Below are 17,578 nucleotides of genomic sequence, written 5' to 3' on the forward strand. Positions count from 1 at the left end.
GGACAAGTTTCCCCAGCCTGGCATTAACCTGCACCGGCCTCCTGCCACTTCAGACCTGCAAAGTGTTTAATTAACATAGAAAGGCTCCAAACACCAAATCCCTTCCTCTTCTGAAGGACAGTGGGACCCTGGCACGCCACAAGATGACTGCCAGCCGTTTTGAGGGCGACAGGCTGGAAAAGACTGAAAATCAGTCAGTGGGGGTCTGTAGAGGGGCACTTGCAGCATGTCAGCGTTCAGTATATATTGCCGTATGTCCGTCCAGGGGCACGCGTTAGCTGTTGGCTATTTTCCTTCCTCCGCAGCTTGGAGCAAGGGGAGCCACACGCTGCGTCCCTCCCGCAGCAGAGGTGTCTCAGCACCCGACTCAGTTAACCTGGCTTGGGAGACAAATGACTGCAGGTCTCTGCGATAGAAGTTTGGGCAGATACTCAGGGAGTTCAGCAATTAAAATTACAATATCACATTATACGCTTATTTGGGGAAAAATGTCTACTGCTTACTTAAAGAAAAAGAAGTCCTCTTAAAAGGGACAAACCATAAGTATGGAGACACCTGGGTGCAATGGAGAACCTGAACTTCCTACAGCCTGAACAACACTGGAATGAAACATTCCCACTACTTTCTCCATTTAGATTATCCATTTTAGCTGTAGAGTGTGGAACTGCATTCATCTGCAGAACCACAGGCACACAGTGCTCAGGATAATTTTAACCCCACAGACATATGGAGAACACTCCTTTCCCCCTCCTCTGCAGAAAAAGCAAAGATGATCTGATCCTACAGACTTCCAACGGGGAAAAAAATCTTCTCCAGCTATTTTAAATTTAAAAAAAAATCATGGAAATTATAATAATAGTTGCTTATATTTACAGTGTAAAAACATGCATGACATTTTAGTCACCAAGTATGCAATGATAACTATGAGAACACAGGGCGAACAATTTATGCTGCAATTTTTTAATTTCAAACGACTAATTTCTACTAATTTAATTACTCTGATTATAAAGTACCATTGTTAGACACCTACAAATACCCTTTTAAAACCTATCACTGTAACCATACTTAAAACAATACTGTAAGTGTGTGTCTGAGGCAAAAACCCAGGATGAAGCAGCTGTGCGCGCCACACGAGTGCACGGTGTTAATCCAGGTGCAGCTTGTTTGGTCCCAAAGACACAATATCAATAATGAAAAGCAAAGGAGGTTTGGTGTCCTGAAAAGCATACGCTTTCTTGAAGAAAACCTGTAGAAATAGAATGAATGTGTGCAGGATCAATGACGGGAATAATTACCAAATGCACATGTGTTTATCCTGAAGTACTGGAGATGGGACTGCCAAGGCTATGAGAAGAAGCACACGGACCTTAAGATGGTTTTATAACTATCACTTGTGTTTTCCCAAATCGAGAGCTAACCTGCAGACTGGAAGGATCCCCTGGACTGCTCAGTGCACAGAAGTGGACAGAAGTTAAAAGTGCTACAGGTGTGGCATGTCGCCTTCTGAACCAGGCGACGTACAGATGCCTCCGTGGGCCATCGCCCACTTGCATCGCCATACGGATCCACCCTGTTTACCTGGCTGTGATCCACCTCTTAAAGTCAAAGCTCTGCAACTGCCCAGCTTACTCCATGCAGGTGAACTTTAAAAAGTTGAGCCTGGACCTGACAGCACTGCAGCTCTGATGTAGAGGCTTCCATTTCAGTTCACCATTTCCTTACTGGTTTTACATTGTTATACTGGAAAGCGGGCGCTGGTGCCTACCAACATCCAGGTCTTTGATCCATTAAGCAGCCACAAGACCTACCTAATAAAGAAGCAATTAGACATCTCTGCAGACTAAAATGGAAAAAGCAGTAGCTACTCCAGGGATTGCACCTTATTGCAGTCTAATCGTACAGCACATTATGGGAAGGAAGAAGGGCACTGGGAGGCTGGTTGCAAATGCTTTCTCTGATGCATTCAACCCCAGCACAGAAAAGGAGTTTCCTAAAAGATGAGTGCTACAGGAGAAATATCACTACTGCTACCCTAAGGTGAAGCAGAAGAGGAGCACGTGCGTTTCTGCTGGTGAAGAGGTGAGTGGAAGCATCAGCCACTCCATGGAGAGGAGTCTGGAAGATGTCTCCTGCTTGGGGTTGTTTTTTTTTAATTTTATAATGTTTATATGTTTATTTTTTATTTATAAAACAACGGTGCTCACAAAAAAAAAAAAAAAAGCATCTAGAATCAATTCCTCCTGGTAATAAGAGCAACAAGCAAACTCCACAACAGTAATACCTCAGGTCAAAGAGGAGAAGCAATATTTAATCTAGAAAAATCCATCAGAGATTTCTACTGATGTGCACAAAGTCAATAAGGGTTTGCTTAGGGCTAAGTTACTATTTTTTTATCACAAAGTTTCTCTATTTTTACATGAGTCTAAATAAATACCTTATCTTTTGCTTACCAAGTACTTCCTAACTTTTACTACACGTAACTGAATTGAGGAATTAATTTCATTACAACTATGTTACATGACAGGAGCCTGGCACCAGAACAGTACTAGTCTTGTAGAGACTACTAGTCTTGTAGACTAGTACTTGTATAAAATAGTTTTTACACTGATAGTGGACAATTAAGAAACAAGCAAAGATGCTAAAGAATGTATCTTTCTACTCCCTTCTAGTTAGCTACTCGCCTGTGACCTGATTATTTTTCCTTTTTTAAAAAATATGTTTTTCTGTGAACATGCCAATAGGCTCCAGAAGAAAACTAACCATCAGGTAAACAAATATTTATTTTTATAGTTCTTATGCCTGACTTCATTTGAACACTGCCTTGTTCTTGCCTTTCTGAGAAAAGGCATTTAAAATCTTCAATTTATATTTGAATTATCAGTGACCCACAAGCAGCTTGGAAAAAAAAAATGGTCCTGTGACTCCTCCAAAAATTACAGAAATGAATAAAAATGAATGAAAAACATGAAAAAGCATACAAGCCCAATTCACTTACAGGTGAAAGCAAATGAAAAGCTCAGAATGCGAAAAGACGATCACCAGCTTTGTAAGAGTGCTGGGCTTCTAAATCATCCTGCTTATCCAAGTATTTCTCTTATGTTAATGGTTTTCATCCAAAGGTCTGTAAGTTATATATATACATAATTCATCAGGAAAGTGCAGTAAGAGGGGTTATAATAGAAATTTCTGAATGGATTCTAGAAAGGAAATGCAAAATTGAGACAGAGAAAAGAAACAAAGAAAAAAAAAACCACCCAAAAAACTGAGGCATATGCAACTTCTCCCAACCCTGCATATCTGGGGAAAAACAGTGGGGAAGGGTTATCCTAAGAACCATCACGGCAGAATATTAATTGTTGTGATAGGAGTAGACCATTTGCCTAGGGCTTCTCGATGATGTACGTCTTTTGGGGTTGTCTCAAGCAAGAATCTGTCATGAAACCCTCGGGGTTAGCAGGCAAGGATGCTGCTACACCCAATCTGACCCCCCAACCCTGTTCTTCTTGCACTGTACCTCACCACTAAGGCTCCCAGAGAAGCTTCCAGCACTCTCAAGGACCAGAATGCTGGGATACGTTTCCTGCTCTCCTTTGAGGATCCCAAAAGATATACCCTAGGTACGCTGAGAGTTTTCTCCAGTGGGACGAGGAGCACTTGTGGCAGAAGCGGTGATCTGAATCCCAGCTCTCAAAATAACAGTTCACACCTTGCTTCCAAACGGTCGTCATCTCACGCCCAAGCACGGCTAGTGTTACTGTGAACCCAAAACACCACTAGCCATTCTCAGATGAAAGATAGAGAATCTTGTGCATTTTCAGCGACAATTTTCCAAGCTGAAGCCTACAGCGACTGCAAATGTTATACACGGATGCCTTTTCTTCAAGTGGAATGACCAAAATAGGCAATAGTGGGTTTAGCTCTTGCACCACACAGGCGCTGTGAGATTGATGATTAGTATTCCTGAGCACACTGTGCATCCTGAGAATATGATTTTCTTTGAACAGAATCCCATCAAACAGAGCAGCTTCACCCTGAAGGTTTCCATATGTTTTATACTTATTTTCTTCTCAAGAGCTCTTGTGAGGTTGGATCATTTTCTGTTTCTTATTTGGGCATGTAGTTTCAGAAATGGTTACTACCGAGGATTAATCAGTACGGATTCCTCTCTTCCTGAAGCTCCTGTTTTCACTATTTATAAGCACTCTTGAAAGTATCCCTGTTGCAAGGAGCTCCGCTCCAGATTTATCTTTCACATTTAACAAGTGCTCTGGCAATTTCAGAAGATTTTTTTGGTACTGTTTCTTCAAGTGGGATGCGATCTATTGCTTCCTCGAGCAATTACTGAATTACAAAAGCATGAATGAAACAAAAATCAATCGCAAGAATTTATTTTCCAACCTGAGCATAGTACTGTTCCTTCAACCAATGCTCTGAAGTAGTTTTTCACTTGGTGACCATCTTGCAGGCAGAAAACATCCGATCCACATCAATCTGCATGACTCAAATGTTAAGCTTTGTTTAGCAACAAGGTTAGAGAAGGTTCTCCCCCATCAAGGGAAATTTCTCCCCTTTTTTCTTGACATTTCATGGTTTACATCCCAAAATTGATCCTTACAGGTCAGTGAGAAAGCACTGCGGCTCCAACAACTCCCAGACTTCATTTGGATTAGTTTCCAGAAGAAACTTGGTTCTTGTGTGTGTCAGTGGCACCTGAGTTCACTCGGGACCCCAGGCAAAAACAAAAAATGAAAATATCATGTTTATTTATTCCAGCAAAGGAAAGGGTCAACTTCTTGTTTACAAGTTTAGAAACACTGTTATAAAAGGAAAACATCTGAAAGAATACTGAGGAGAAAATCCTGGCATTGAGCTCTCCCTCTAGCAATCTTTTGCAGCTTCCCTCAGGTATCTTTGTCCGTAAAAAACACGTAACAACCTCAGCAGAATATTGTCTCTAAAATGTTGCCAATAGGTCAGGTTTCCTTCTGAGTTTAGGAGATGACTTCTCTTCCAGACATGACTTAAAAGCCACCCCCCCTACCTGCTCCCCACTTTGCTGTACTTGCCCAGCTCTCTGTAGTCTTCAAGACCACATCGTTTCCTTGAATTTATTTTAGATGATCTCTCTCTCCCCTTTTCTCTCTTCCTACTCCTTTACTTGTAGAACAGAGCTTCTGCCCTGTGCGTTCTTTTACAACACACACCTTGACTATCTTGTGCAAAATAATTCTTTCATTGCAAACATCACACCAACAATCCCTGTCCTAGTTAGTGCAAGTTGAAAAATATTTGATAAAAAAGGTATTAGCTCCTGCTGCTTGGTTACCCTTTTAGTCAACCCCTTACTACCTGTTATCTATTAACTGCGGTCATGCTAGTTCTGCTGCCGCTCGCTAACACTTCATGCTTGGAAAGCACACATTTTACCACAAATAGCTGCTGTTCCCTGCAAAATCTGCTGCTTATCATCAGGTCAAAAGTAGGGTATTATCAGCTGGGCTGCAAATAATTAGAGAGCGAATGAGCACACATTAACCATTTAGCAGCTAAGTCAGGTCAGTTTAATGTTCTCAACAGGCAGCTGTTTGCAAATGAAGCGTATTTCTGCAAATGACATTCAAAGTATTTCTCAAAAATGCCATCTGATAGTTTGCGTGCTTGTGCTCCCATTGAAGCGTAGACATAATGCAAAATGGCTGAGGAGGTTTTCCATGGTTCCCAGGCATCACTCATGACACTCCAAGAAACTCCAAGAAATTCAGTCACCTCAACTTCTCTGATGCATTGCAAAGGATTCTGGTGGCTTCCACTGCTTTTCTGTTACCAGAAACTCATTTAACATACGATAAAGTACATCATAGGCTGAAATACCAGTATTTCATCAAATTACCTACAGCCCACAGGAAAACAGAACTGGTCTAAGATTTCTTGGTCAACCAACAGCAAAATCAACCACCTGAGGAAAGGTCCTCTGAATTAACTAGTGTTTTGATTATAAAAAGAAACTTGAAAAGACTCGGTCAGCTTAGTGCTTTCATTTTCGGAGAATGGAATGCAAAGAGTGGGGAAAATACCTCTGAAGACTAATAATAAGGAATTAATGTCTTCAATGATACAAAAAGCTTGCCGCTCTTTTTGATCAAGCTCATCTTTCCCGTAAGAGCCCGGACAGGACGTTCCTCAGGCTCTAGCTTCCCCAAGACAGCCTCCACAGCCTGGTTTGAAGGAACCTGCGGTGTAGGGCACCAAAGGGGCTGACACACTATGTTTAACGTTGGATAGTGAACGGCCCACGGGAGTACGTCCGCTCTAGTTAAACCTGTGACTTAAGTCTCTGAAAGGAATATCTATGTTTATTCTTAAGACTAAAGCCAGTGAGACAAGGGACAAGTGGCTTGGTTTGCTGGCAAGGAAGGGTCAGTATGGCTACAGCAAGGGTTGGCTGGAATCCTTCACGGAGTGAAGGCTGTAAAACCTTAGAGCTGGCTCCACTTGCTGGGACAGGAAAGCAGTCTCTATACTGCCGCTGGCCAGGGTGACTGCCTAACAGGAAACACCTAAGCATAGGTGGATCTTAACTCCAGCTCAGCAAGGCTGCCCATCTTCAGAGCCCATCAAAAGACATTTGCCTACTTGGCTCCAAGTTTAAGGACCATAATTCAGCATTAGTGTGTTAGCTGCTCCCATTCCCAAATCCAAGCTCAGAAACTCAACCCTAGCCCTATCTGTGGCCTTAACCACCATCTAGTTAAGACTGGTCCTTCAAGAAATTTCCCCATTAGTATCAGCCCTTATTGGTGTTACAGAAACAGTCATCAACACACAGCTTGCCAATCCCTAACCCTAATTTTAGTCATACTACTACATGTAGCATTTCTACATGCGGGGAAAACCACCTAAGCTCATGACAGATCTCATCCCTTTTCCAGTGGCTTTTTATGCCATGTTGCTCCGAGCTCTCAGCTACCTCCACCCCACCAGAGCCTACTGCAACTTCACATAAGCCAACAGTAACTCCGTATCACCCACCCACGTCATCCAGAGCCCAAATGCCAAACCCAATCCAGCCTCATTTCACTGTCCAACAGCCCATCATAAACCATTTGTTTGTGCTAGCACCAACTCTTATCTGTCTCTCAACTCTTTAACAATTTAACAGTAAAGATGTTCAGCCCATAAAGTACCAAGCTTTATAATTCTACCCTAAATAAGCTACCTTTTCTTCTATATAAAATAACTCACTCTACACAACACCTACACCATCTACACCCTCCAAATTCCCAACCTAAATTTGCAGTACCACCAAGATTGTCCTTACTTCTTCCAGGCCCTGAACCTGCACAGACCCCTCCCAATCCTACATCTCGGTTTTTCACAGCCTGGTTTCACGGCTCCTGTACCGACGGTAAGCAACTCTGGCTGCCCTCATGGAAATGTATTAGACCTGGTAATGCCTCCCCCCATAATGGGACATCTTCCCTGCCCTCTCTCTGCCTGCTGGCCACCTCTCAGCACGTGATAAGAGAAGACATAGGTGGAAGGAGGCAGTCAAATGCCATCACGTGCACAAAGCTCATGACAGAGCTTTTGGTTCCACTTGCCTCCTCATTCCCTATTGGCAAAAATATATATAACACTCTTTGCTTGGCTTCCAAAGAGGAGAGAACATTCAGGAAAGAGAGATAACGGAGGGGAGGAAAAAAATCCCACAAATGATACACGCAAAAAACCCACACAGCCAGAAAGAAAAGGGAGAAGCAAAGACAACTACAGAAGAATTTCTGGATCTTCTTCCCCTGACTTATTAATAAAATAAAGTGTATCGTTAAGTGCACAAACATGAGAAAGTGCCAAACGCAGAATGCACATGTGCACTTACAGAATTACACTTTTTAAGCATCTGAATAGCCACAGATCTAATCCATCATCATCCACTCATCCACTAATCTATTTTCTCATCACTGACAGTAACGCCAGATGCTTCAACAGAAAGTGCAAGAAATTCCACTGTAGGCAGAAGTAGAATAATCTGCTCTCTTAGAAGTTTCCTCCAAGCCTTATTTCTCAGAGACTGGCTTAAGTTATGAAGGATAAACATTTACGGCTTTCCTACAGCTCTCCAAAATTGTCTTTCTAGTATTCACAAAGTTTTTCATACTTCTGAATACTTCTGTGATTTACAGAAATTATTTTCGATCTAGCCAAGTTCTGTGCTTCAGGAACACTCTGGCAAATAGTCCCTCAGTCCAATTCTACATCTAATTGAAAAATTCAAGAGTACTAACTTAATTTTTTTTATAATTTCACTGCATGCCTACTTGTTCTTATATTCTATGACCAGGAAAAAGGTTCTTAACTTACCTTCTCCACACCATTCATCATACTCTCTCTAAATGTTAACCTAAGGGGTATACTCTTAAACTACTTGAGGTGTGAGGGCATGTAGGGCTTACAGATGAACAGAATCAAAGGCATTTCACACTCATGGAACAGCACTAACAGAAAAGAGAAGCAAGCCTTTCGTACATGTCTTTAGCAAGCAACGTGATACTATGAATTTGTTCTTTTTTTTTAATAAAAACAAGTTTTTAAAGCTGAAAACTATTTTCATAATTAAAGGAATTCAGCTAAAATGTTTTACCTAAAACAGCTAAATAACCATTCCTCTGCATTGCCTGAAACCAAAACATTGCAGCAGTAAGAATCTGAAAGTGAAGCTGACAAATTATTTTAATTCTTTAAACTAAGGCAAATGCAAGGGGGGGGGGGGGGAACCACCAGAGCATGAGTAGTAACATCAGATTAATATCCTTTTGCTTTAGAAGCAATATTTAATGTATGTAGACACACATTCATTTGCAATAGCCTTCAAGTTTAGGGGAGTTCTTTCAGATCGTCATTTGTTCTACGCCTTTCTAGTTGGTTTTTTCCATCTGCTAAGGCTATATTTATCCTACTGCCATAATTATACAATTTCGTTTACTGATAGAACTAGTGTAAAGACTTACATGCTTTATTTGCTGCATAACAGGTATTTAATTTAAACAAATAAAGGTGTCTGTAGGCACTGTTTTGACACTATTTTTCCTCAATGTGTAAGAACTACCCACATCTATACCAGGACAGCTTGTACCGCGGGATTGCTCCAGGGCAGGGTTGTTTGGGTAAAACAAATCATCCCAACCGGTCCAACTTGTCAGTGCTTAAAATTGCGATTTTAGGAAGGATTTTACAAATCTATCCACGGCTATCCATTTCAAATATCGAAATTCAAGGCAGTTGATTGTAATGACTTTTTTTAAACAAGACTACTGTTCACAGGAGACGATTAGTCAGCTAACCTGTTATAAACTTCCTGATAGGTAAGTCAGACTCTTGAGTGAGGATGTGAATGCTGAATAAAAAGAGGCCTCCACACGAGGTGGTAAGAGCTGGGAAGTAAGTGCAGGGGTGGTTGGGCAAGAACAGGAAGGTCTGGGACACAAAGCTGCCAGCACCGGGCAAACGGAGGGACTGGTGAGCGCCTGGAAAAGTGAGAGGAAAGATGATGAACAAAGCTGTGTAACTCTCTACAGGACTTTCACGGTACTTCAGAGCAGCACGACAGGATGCAGAAGGAGAATCTAAAGATTAGTTCAGCATGGTCAGACCAATAGATATGCAAAACGGTTTGGACAGTGAGATTTTCATCAAATATACAAAGGGCACATACTGGTGCAAAGGAAACTGCAGTAACCAGAAGGCACAAAGATCAATGAAGAGTTTTTGCAACCTGGCTATGAAGAGGAGAGGCTGTACTCACAGAAGGTAGCACCCTATTTACTACCAGAAAGGGAGAAAAGGGTCCTACCTACAAATATCAAAATAGCATGGGATCAGGATTTGGTAAATCACTTATCTCCATGACACAGAGTAGACTTCACTTGAATTTTTGCACCTGGATGCAAATTCAACCTCAATATGTTTTTGGAAGAAGCAGCCAACAAGGTTGAATCTTGTATTTTACTTCAGGTTCACATGTAAGCATTACATTAAAAATGGCTTACTGGAATCTAAAGTGCCTAAAGATGAGAATAAAGTAAGATAAAATAAGGTACCTGGAGTACCTGAGCAGGCACATGGAAACATATTAAAATAGATTAGATGACAAGAGAAATGGATAATTACAATGAATAATCTGGTATATGCAGCCAGTGTACTTAATAGTGTGCTGGAAAAGCACCCTTTGTACTGAAGAGCTTTAGATTCTAGATGATTTATAAATCGGAGATTTGTTTACAATCTGGCCACCATCTCTGGAGCCGACAGTGAGCAACACAGCACACCAGCATCTCTCTCAAAGTGGTATAAAAAGTTCTCCGTCTCATTGGATTTAAAACATGCAAATGTAATTATTCAGCTTATTCACTGCTGCTTCCTCTGGACATCAGAATTTCAGAAGAAAAATAAAAAGCATTGTACGAATTCTGCTGTTAAGAAAATTGACAAATCTATCGGGAATTCTCTCTTCAGTGTTAGTGACCTCTTGGGATATTTCCTATTGCGGCAGATGCCGAGCACCACACAAAACAACTCCTTACCTCGGTGCCTACGTCCCACCCCAAGGGATCTACTGTAAATAGCTCATTGCACATCAGAGCCCATTTATCACTCCTCAGCCTTCACCCACGGAGGTAGAAGGAGCACCCCTCTCTGCTCTCTCCCCAAGGGCTCGCAGGCAGGTGTTGCTGATGTGGAGCTACGCAGAGGAAACACTCAACTTCCAGATCCTCTCCAAACTCCCAACTCCCATCAGGCACCGAACTGAGAAAAGGAGAATCAGATAAACCAAACTGACTCAAACCACGTGTTAGCGAACATGATGCATAGCTGTAAAGCCTAGAAGGGAAAATGTCACGGAGAAATTAAGGTTGGGAGGGCTGACCCGATGAGAAGGGACAAGGACCCGCGGCTGCAGATCGCTTTGGGGGTACAGCAGTGTCTGAGCCGGTTCGGAGGCGCAGGCATGGCACCGCAAGCCCCCAGCCCAGCGCGCGGGGACAATACGACTGCTGGACCCATGCTTAAATGAAACGTGATGCTGCACCAAGACAGTCTTAAAAGGTCCAAAATAAAATCAATAATTCCAACAGAAATTAAGAAAAAATGCAAGAAAATAATTTGAAAAACCCAAAACAATTAAAGTACATCTTCGCTCTTTGGAAAACCAACTCTCCCCCCCTCCCTTTTTTTTTATTAACTATCAGTTCTTACTGCCATGTGATTCAATACGACAAAACTTACTGAAACCACCGAAACAACCCACAAGTGACTAAGATGTTTTCCTCAATCGAACCTGCTGCGCGCAGGTGGCGGCGCCGCGCACCCTGCCTAACCGCGGGCACGGAACGGGTCCCAGCCCTCCGGCACCCCGACGCCCTCCGGCACCGGCACCCCAGGGCAGGGCGGCCAACGGAGCCCCGGAGGGCGACGGCCCTCTCCCCGTCCCTCCCGCGCCGGGGGCTGACAGAAACCCGGCCCCGGGCGGCGGTCGGGGGAGGCGAGCGGCGGCGAGGCGCAGGCGGCTGCCGAGCGTCGGTGCCGCCCCGGGCCGGAGCGGCGGGCAGGCAGCCGAGGAGCGCTTACCTTCGCCGGCAACCCGGCGTCGTCTCCGGGGGCCGTGCTCTTCTCCCCGCGGCGGCGCGGTTCTCCGTCAGCCCCGCTCGCCGCCGCTCCTCAGCGCTCCATGGCTCCGCCGCTCTCCCCAGCCGGCGCCGGCAATGGCAGCGGGGTGCGAGCAGGGAACGGCGGCAGCAGCTTAGCGCGGCGGAGCTATCGGGGCCACCACCTGCCAGGGCTGCGCCGGCGGCTCGGCTCGGCTCGGCTCAGCTCAGCTCGGCTGCGCCCCGCTCCGCTCCCTTCCCCGCGCTGCCGGGAGAGAGCGGCGCCTTCCCCTGTGGGCGCGGGGCGGGCTCGCCTCAGCGCCCCGCTTCCCGCCCGCCGAGCGGGGGCGGCGTGAGGGGCGAGCAGTGGCGGGCCGGGCCGGCCTTGAGGCGGGTAGGAGCTGCGGCCAAGCAGAGCCGCAGCGGCCACGGGGAGGGGAGCGGGGGGGGACGGACGGACACAGCCCTAGGGGGCCCTCCGGGGCTTTCGGCCCTGTCCTGGGCGGGAGCCCAGGCCCAGCACCGCCCGCCGCGGGAGCCATGAGGGTGTCCCCCCCACCTCAGCCCTCTGGGACGGGCAGCCATCGGTGAGGCGGCACCCACAGCCTTCGGGCCTCTCTAGCCGGGCTTGGCCAACAACCCTGCTGGGCAAAGGTGAGCTTTGAGAGAAGGTCTGCCACAAGTTACGCAGCAATAAAGCAGAAAGCCAATGTATCGTTGCATCCGTAGGGGCAGAGCAGGAGAGGAAGCAGCTCATGGCACTTTGAGGACTTGCCTGAGGAAACATTGCCCTCAGCAGCCTAAGGCGTGGAGCAGAGGACACCCCAGCGTGGCCGTGGCAGAGGCACCACCGGTCCCCTGGAAGGTATGCACAACTGTACAGCGCGGGAAGCCACGCCAGCGGAGCTTGGCCAGGCTGGCAAACAAGCAGCTGCTTACATTAAAGGTGCAATGGGAAAGTGGCTCACATCTGTATGCTAAAGGTGGTCGTCACGCCAACCCCAAACACCCATGATGTGGAAGGTAAGGATAACTCATTTTATATGGTTTCATTACGGTAGGAACTTCTGTTTGATCCTAACAGTGATGCGAGATCTTTGGGTGTTTCATGTCTTTATCAAAGGCCAAGTTTCTGGAGTAATGTTGTGAAGAACTTGGTTCATGTTTTAAAAGAGGAAGTTTCTAGTCTTCACGGTTGAGGAACAGCATTTGAAAAGCTTAAAGAACCCGCTCCAACTCCCAAAACCTCTGAATCCAGAATACAAAAATAAAATGTATTCATTATGAAACCTTTTGAATTAGAAGTTAAACTCGCTATTTGTGGATGACACATAGACCCTTGATTTTTTCCAAGGATTAATGACTACAGCCCTTGAAAACCAAACAGAAGGCTGCTGTGTTGTAATTCTTGCTCGAGTACCATCCCATAGCCTAGTATCCCACAGTACAGACCATACCAGATCTTGATAAACCAGTCTTTATGCAGTGCAGTTTAAAAGAACAATATTGAATGAAAGTTTTGTACCACATAATCATAAAGAGGAAAAAAAATCATCTATATAGCTATTCAGTTACATTGTGGTAAAACTGAGAGTTAATAACTGCTTGATAGATTTCTATAATATGTAGAAGTTGTTTTTTAGCATACACAAAATATAAAACTAATTATCAACAAAAGTTCAATTTTTCCCTCTCTCCCAAATAAGGGCAAATTTGTTTCTGTATGTGTAGCGTAAAAAAAGTGTAAAGCTGCTAACAGTTGTAATTCAAATAATGATTTCGGGTGTATGCTGTATTTCTTTCATTACGTCATATTGCAAACAAGGGTACGGAAGAAAGGCATGAAACCTCCATGAATACATGATGCTGTACTGCCACAATTTTTAAAGCAACTGAAAAGCATTTCTCTAGAATGTTTTGCACCATTATAACTTACCACCTCATCCTTTCCTTTGCCAATAAAATACCACTATTAGGCATTTACTAGGCCGTCAAGTCCGAAGTCCCATAAAAGAAAAATATGCACCACTGTCTTGGGCAACTCTTCCAAATGTCATGGTTGGATGTGGAACTAAGGATGCTTATGTTTGGTCACAGTAGCTGAACTTTGTTGTCTCGTGCAAAAGCAAGAGACACTGGGGAAACAGAGGCTCCGGCTGAGTTTTGGCAGAAACAGGAGCTATCGGGTAGGCTGTGACCATCTCCAGTCCGTGCAGAGGAAGGCCACCTGGTGCCATACCACTTTAGTAAGCAGCTGTTCGGTGATAGCTCACCCCTGAGCAAAGCAACAGTGGCCCAAACAGGCTGTGTGGCAGCGTGCGCAGGAGCCCTGCTTGAGACGGAGCTGTGAGCCTCTGCGAGCCCTGGTCAGGATGGCACTGTAGGTCTGAAAGCGCTGGGGTGGCCCGTACACTGCCCCAAATTTCCCTGCCCCAAACCTCACCCTTAGGTAAGGAACACCTTCATTTTTGTGTGAAGGATGTGCTTTTGGGAAAGAATAAGGCACACAGGTCCTAAGTGCCTCCAAAAGACGCAAGCTAGACCAGCACCAGATCTAGTCTGACCATCTGTACTTCATAGGCCATTAGATTTCACTAGGTGCCTCCTGCTCAGTATTGTATATTTGACTAAAGCTCATCCTCCAAAGTCACCCAGCCTGGGACAGAGAAGTCACCGCTTAGCAGGCTATTCCTCTGGTTGCTCACTGACAACAGTAAAATATGTACTTAACACTCCGATTTGAACTTGTCTGACTTCAGCTTTCTAACAGTGGTTCTTATGCCCTCCCCTCCTAAACCAAGAACTTACAGTATTTTACATAATGATCAAGTCACTGCTTAATCTACTTTTTGATAAGCCAAGTAGATCAAACTCTTCAAATTCATTATACATGACATTTTCTTCACTCTTCTAACATTTTTGCAGGGTTTTTTCTAGGCCTCTCAAAGTATGCCAATACTTTTTACAAAATTTGGGCTGCAAAACCATTTGTAGTGTTTCAATAGTGTGCAGGAACAGTGAGTAGGAAACAAGGTGATTCCCTCTGCTGCTCCTCTGTCTGCTGCCTTGGTCAGACAGTGACATGTAAGAAATCAGTTCAAGAGTCTTGTTAAAGGAGTAGCTGCTGCCCATGCGTTCACACAGCGTTCATGGTGTTGGACGCACACACACGCACACACAGACACACACGCGCACGCATGCACACACACACACACACACACACTTGGACGCGCTTCCTCCTTCTTCTGGCTTGCCCCTAGGTTTCCTGCAGCAGAGTCTCAGGCATCGATTTTATACAATAATTAATTCAACTGCAAGGTGCAGCAGCAGGATCAGCCCGGGCTGGGTGCCTCCAAAGAGAGGGACCCAGAACAAATCCCGGGGCAGTTACACGCTTGGGTCCCATACACCCGCCCCTCATGCGCTGTCCACCTGTCCTTTAGTCCAATGGTGATTTTTGGTCTGGGGTCTTCTAATATCTAATTGGATTCTTCTTCTGTGTCCAGGCAGGCAGGCTCTTATCTTGTTGACTTGCAATTTCCGCAGTTTTCCCCGAAGGTTGGAGCCTCCTTATCTTCTGGTTTAGACTCCTTGCGCACCTGCCCTTGCTGGTGAAACATGGAGAACTGAAGAGTCCCAGACTTGGAAAAAACACTACCAAGACATTAGTGTGATACCAAAATACTTTCCCATGCTAAAGACTAAACACAGCACTGTACTAGCTGTTAGGAAAATTACTGAGAAAAATACCTCTATCACGGCCTAAAGGCTTCAGCAAATCTGTCCGCTCATTTGCTGTGCTGAAGCAAACAGCACAAATCAAGCTCTATTATAATCCTAAGTAATTTATTCTAATTAAAACCTATTTACTTACATTAAACAACTAATACTCCTCAACAAGTCTGGTGTGCGAGGGTGTTAAACTTTGTGAAACTTTACAGTGAGGTCAGGCTTAGCAACCCTTCCCTAGATTCTAGATTTAATCTCTGTGGTTTAGGTCCAGGTAAATCATTGATTGTTGGGTGTGGCGTATTTAGGAGTGTTGTCTCTGAACTGTAAGTACTGACCATATATAAGTTGTGGCAGGACACAAAATTCTCAAATGGCTAAAAGAAACCCTTATCTTCTAGACTACAAGGCCAAGAAAATTAAAATCTTGCTCTTAGTCCCCCACAGCCTTCAGGCAGCACATGCTATCTTGTAACTCCCTGGCAACAAGAAATATCAGTAATCTTGATTCAGTCAACAATTCACAAAGTTCCGAAGCCTAATAACAGGCAGCGGTGCTTCACCCTGACAGGAGGAGGACCTGGTTGTTACTGCTGCATGTTAGCTTGCAGCAGCAGACTCCAACGATCCTTCTCTCTTCACAGCTCTCTGGCTTTCTGACGTCCTATTGGAAACTCGAATTCTGATAGCAAAGGCTGATACAGGGAAGATGAAATTAAGAAACTCCATAGAGCTCACACTGTGATCGTATCACAGGCTGCGTTACTCTTCTCTTCCTCCGCTGAATCTGCCAAGTCAACTTCAAGAAGTCGTCCGTGGCATTAAGATACTCCACCGATCCTGAGTGCTCATAATCTGCGCTAGAACTGAATCCTGAAAGCTGCAAAGCTTACTGTTCTTACACTGCTGTACTAATATTTACCAAATACCATTCATGAGCACAAATTTTTCATTATCAAGAAGCTCTAAACATCCTGAAGGACTTAATACCCATAAATCTGGCTGATACCTTGCCAGCCTTGTGAAAAGGTTGTAAGTGACACTGACCATGATCGATGCCTTTGTCATTCCCCACAGACATCTATTTACCTCTCAAACACACAGTAGTCAGGCAAATCCTGAAGATTCCCACATGTGGCACATCAGTTTATCTGTTCATGGCCAAACCTCCCTGTTCCTGTGAGAGTCCTCAGAGAAGCTGCCCAAAGGCCACCTCCAAGTGCATCTCTCTGAAGCTAATATTCACAGCTCAGCACAAATTTAGGCCAAGGCGTAGAGATGAAACAGTTTTACTGGCAGTGTTCCTCCACTGCTGGACCTTTCCCTTACGGGCTCCTGCACCAGTCAGTGGACAGGCCTCTGGCGATAAACACTCAAGTGCCAACAGTGTGGAGGTGATGCACGAGTGGTCAGTCCAGGCAGTAATTCGGGACTATTTCTGGATGCATTGTTAACACCGAGCTCTCACTTACCAGTCTGAGTAATGCTTTTCATCATCTCCAGGTGACTTCTTACCATTTCCGTCCCTTCCTGGTGCATGACTTGACTGCAATTATTCATGCCTTCACCACCTCTCAGTTGAAGTACAGCAGTGTAATGCACCTGGGAAGGAAGCTCACAGCACTTCAGAAACTCCAGCTAGTACACAGGACATTGCAGAAATCACCTCAGCAGCACTGGAAACCATCCTGGACTCTACTCGAGTTCCCCGTAAAACAGAATCAAGTGCAGGGTTCTCACCTTCCTAATCCTCCACACTGCTAGCCCACCGTAGCCAAAAGGCTGCCCAGTAGGATGAGGAGTATTGCTGCCACCTTCATTACTGCCGGTCAGTGGAGGGATGGGACAGCTTTGTGGCTGGGAAGTAGAAACATCTCGGGATAAAATCTGAGGATATGGAGTGAACCAAGAAGTAAATATCATTAATAAATGTGCTGCCAATTATTGCTCCATGTGAAGTGTACATTTCTTGGGCTTTGCTTTCTCTACTATAAAAAAATAGAGCAATGTATATGCAAAAGAAGATGTGGAAAAAGTCTCACTTACCAAAATAGGACACTATTGCATCTTTTTTTTTTTCCCTGAGGAGACTGAGAGAAAAAAAACCAACCTGGCAGATGTTAGTCATTTTGCTTAATGCACTCAGATACCTTGGCGATAAATGTGGTAGGAGAGCTTGTACAGAATAGAATAAATGGCTTCAGTGA

The 17,578-nt window shown here is 44.6% G+C and overlaps 1 protein-coding gene and 1 long non-coding RNA gene across 2 annotated transcripts in view; one reads left to right on the top strand and one right to left on the bottom strand.

The window, feature by feature from the left end:
• PDE4B (phosphodiesterase 4B) overlaps positions 1-11,769 on the bottom strand; it is a 213,070-nt gene extending 201,301 nt beyond the window's left edge. Inside the window, exon 1 of the mRNA XM_075759159.1 lies at positions 11,626-11,769. The gene's annotated coding sequence lies outside the window, so the exon portion shown is untranslated. The remainder of the gene's footprint in view (positions 1-11,625) is intronic.
• Positions 11,770-11,945: 176 nt separating this feature from the next.
• LOC142602712 (uncharacterized) lies at positions 11,946-17,271 on the top strand. The gene is made up of 3 exons (XR_012836474.1): positions 11,946-12,296; positions 12,372-12,665; positions 16,016-17,271. It is a non-coding gene; the product is annotated as an uncharacterized LOC142602712 (long non-coding RNA).
• Positions 17,272-17,578: the final 307 nt, after the last annotated feature.

Source organism: Balearica regulorum, chromosome 8 (genome assembly GCF_011004875.1).
Source record: "Balearica regulorum gibbericeps isolate bBalReg1 chromosome 8, bBalReg1.pri, whole genome shotgun sequence".
Taxonomy (NCBI): domain Eukaryota; kingdom Metazoa; phylum Chordata; class Aves; order Gruiformes; family Gruidae; genus Balearica; species Balearica regulorum.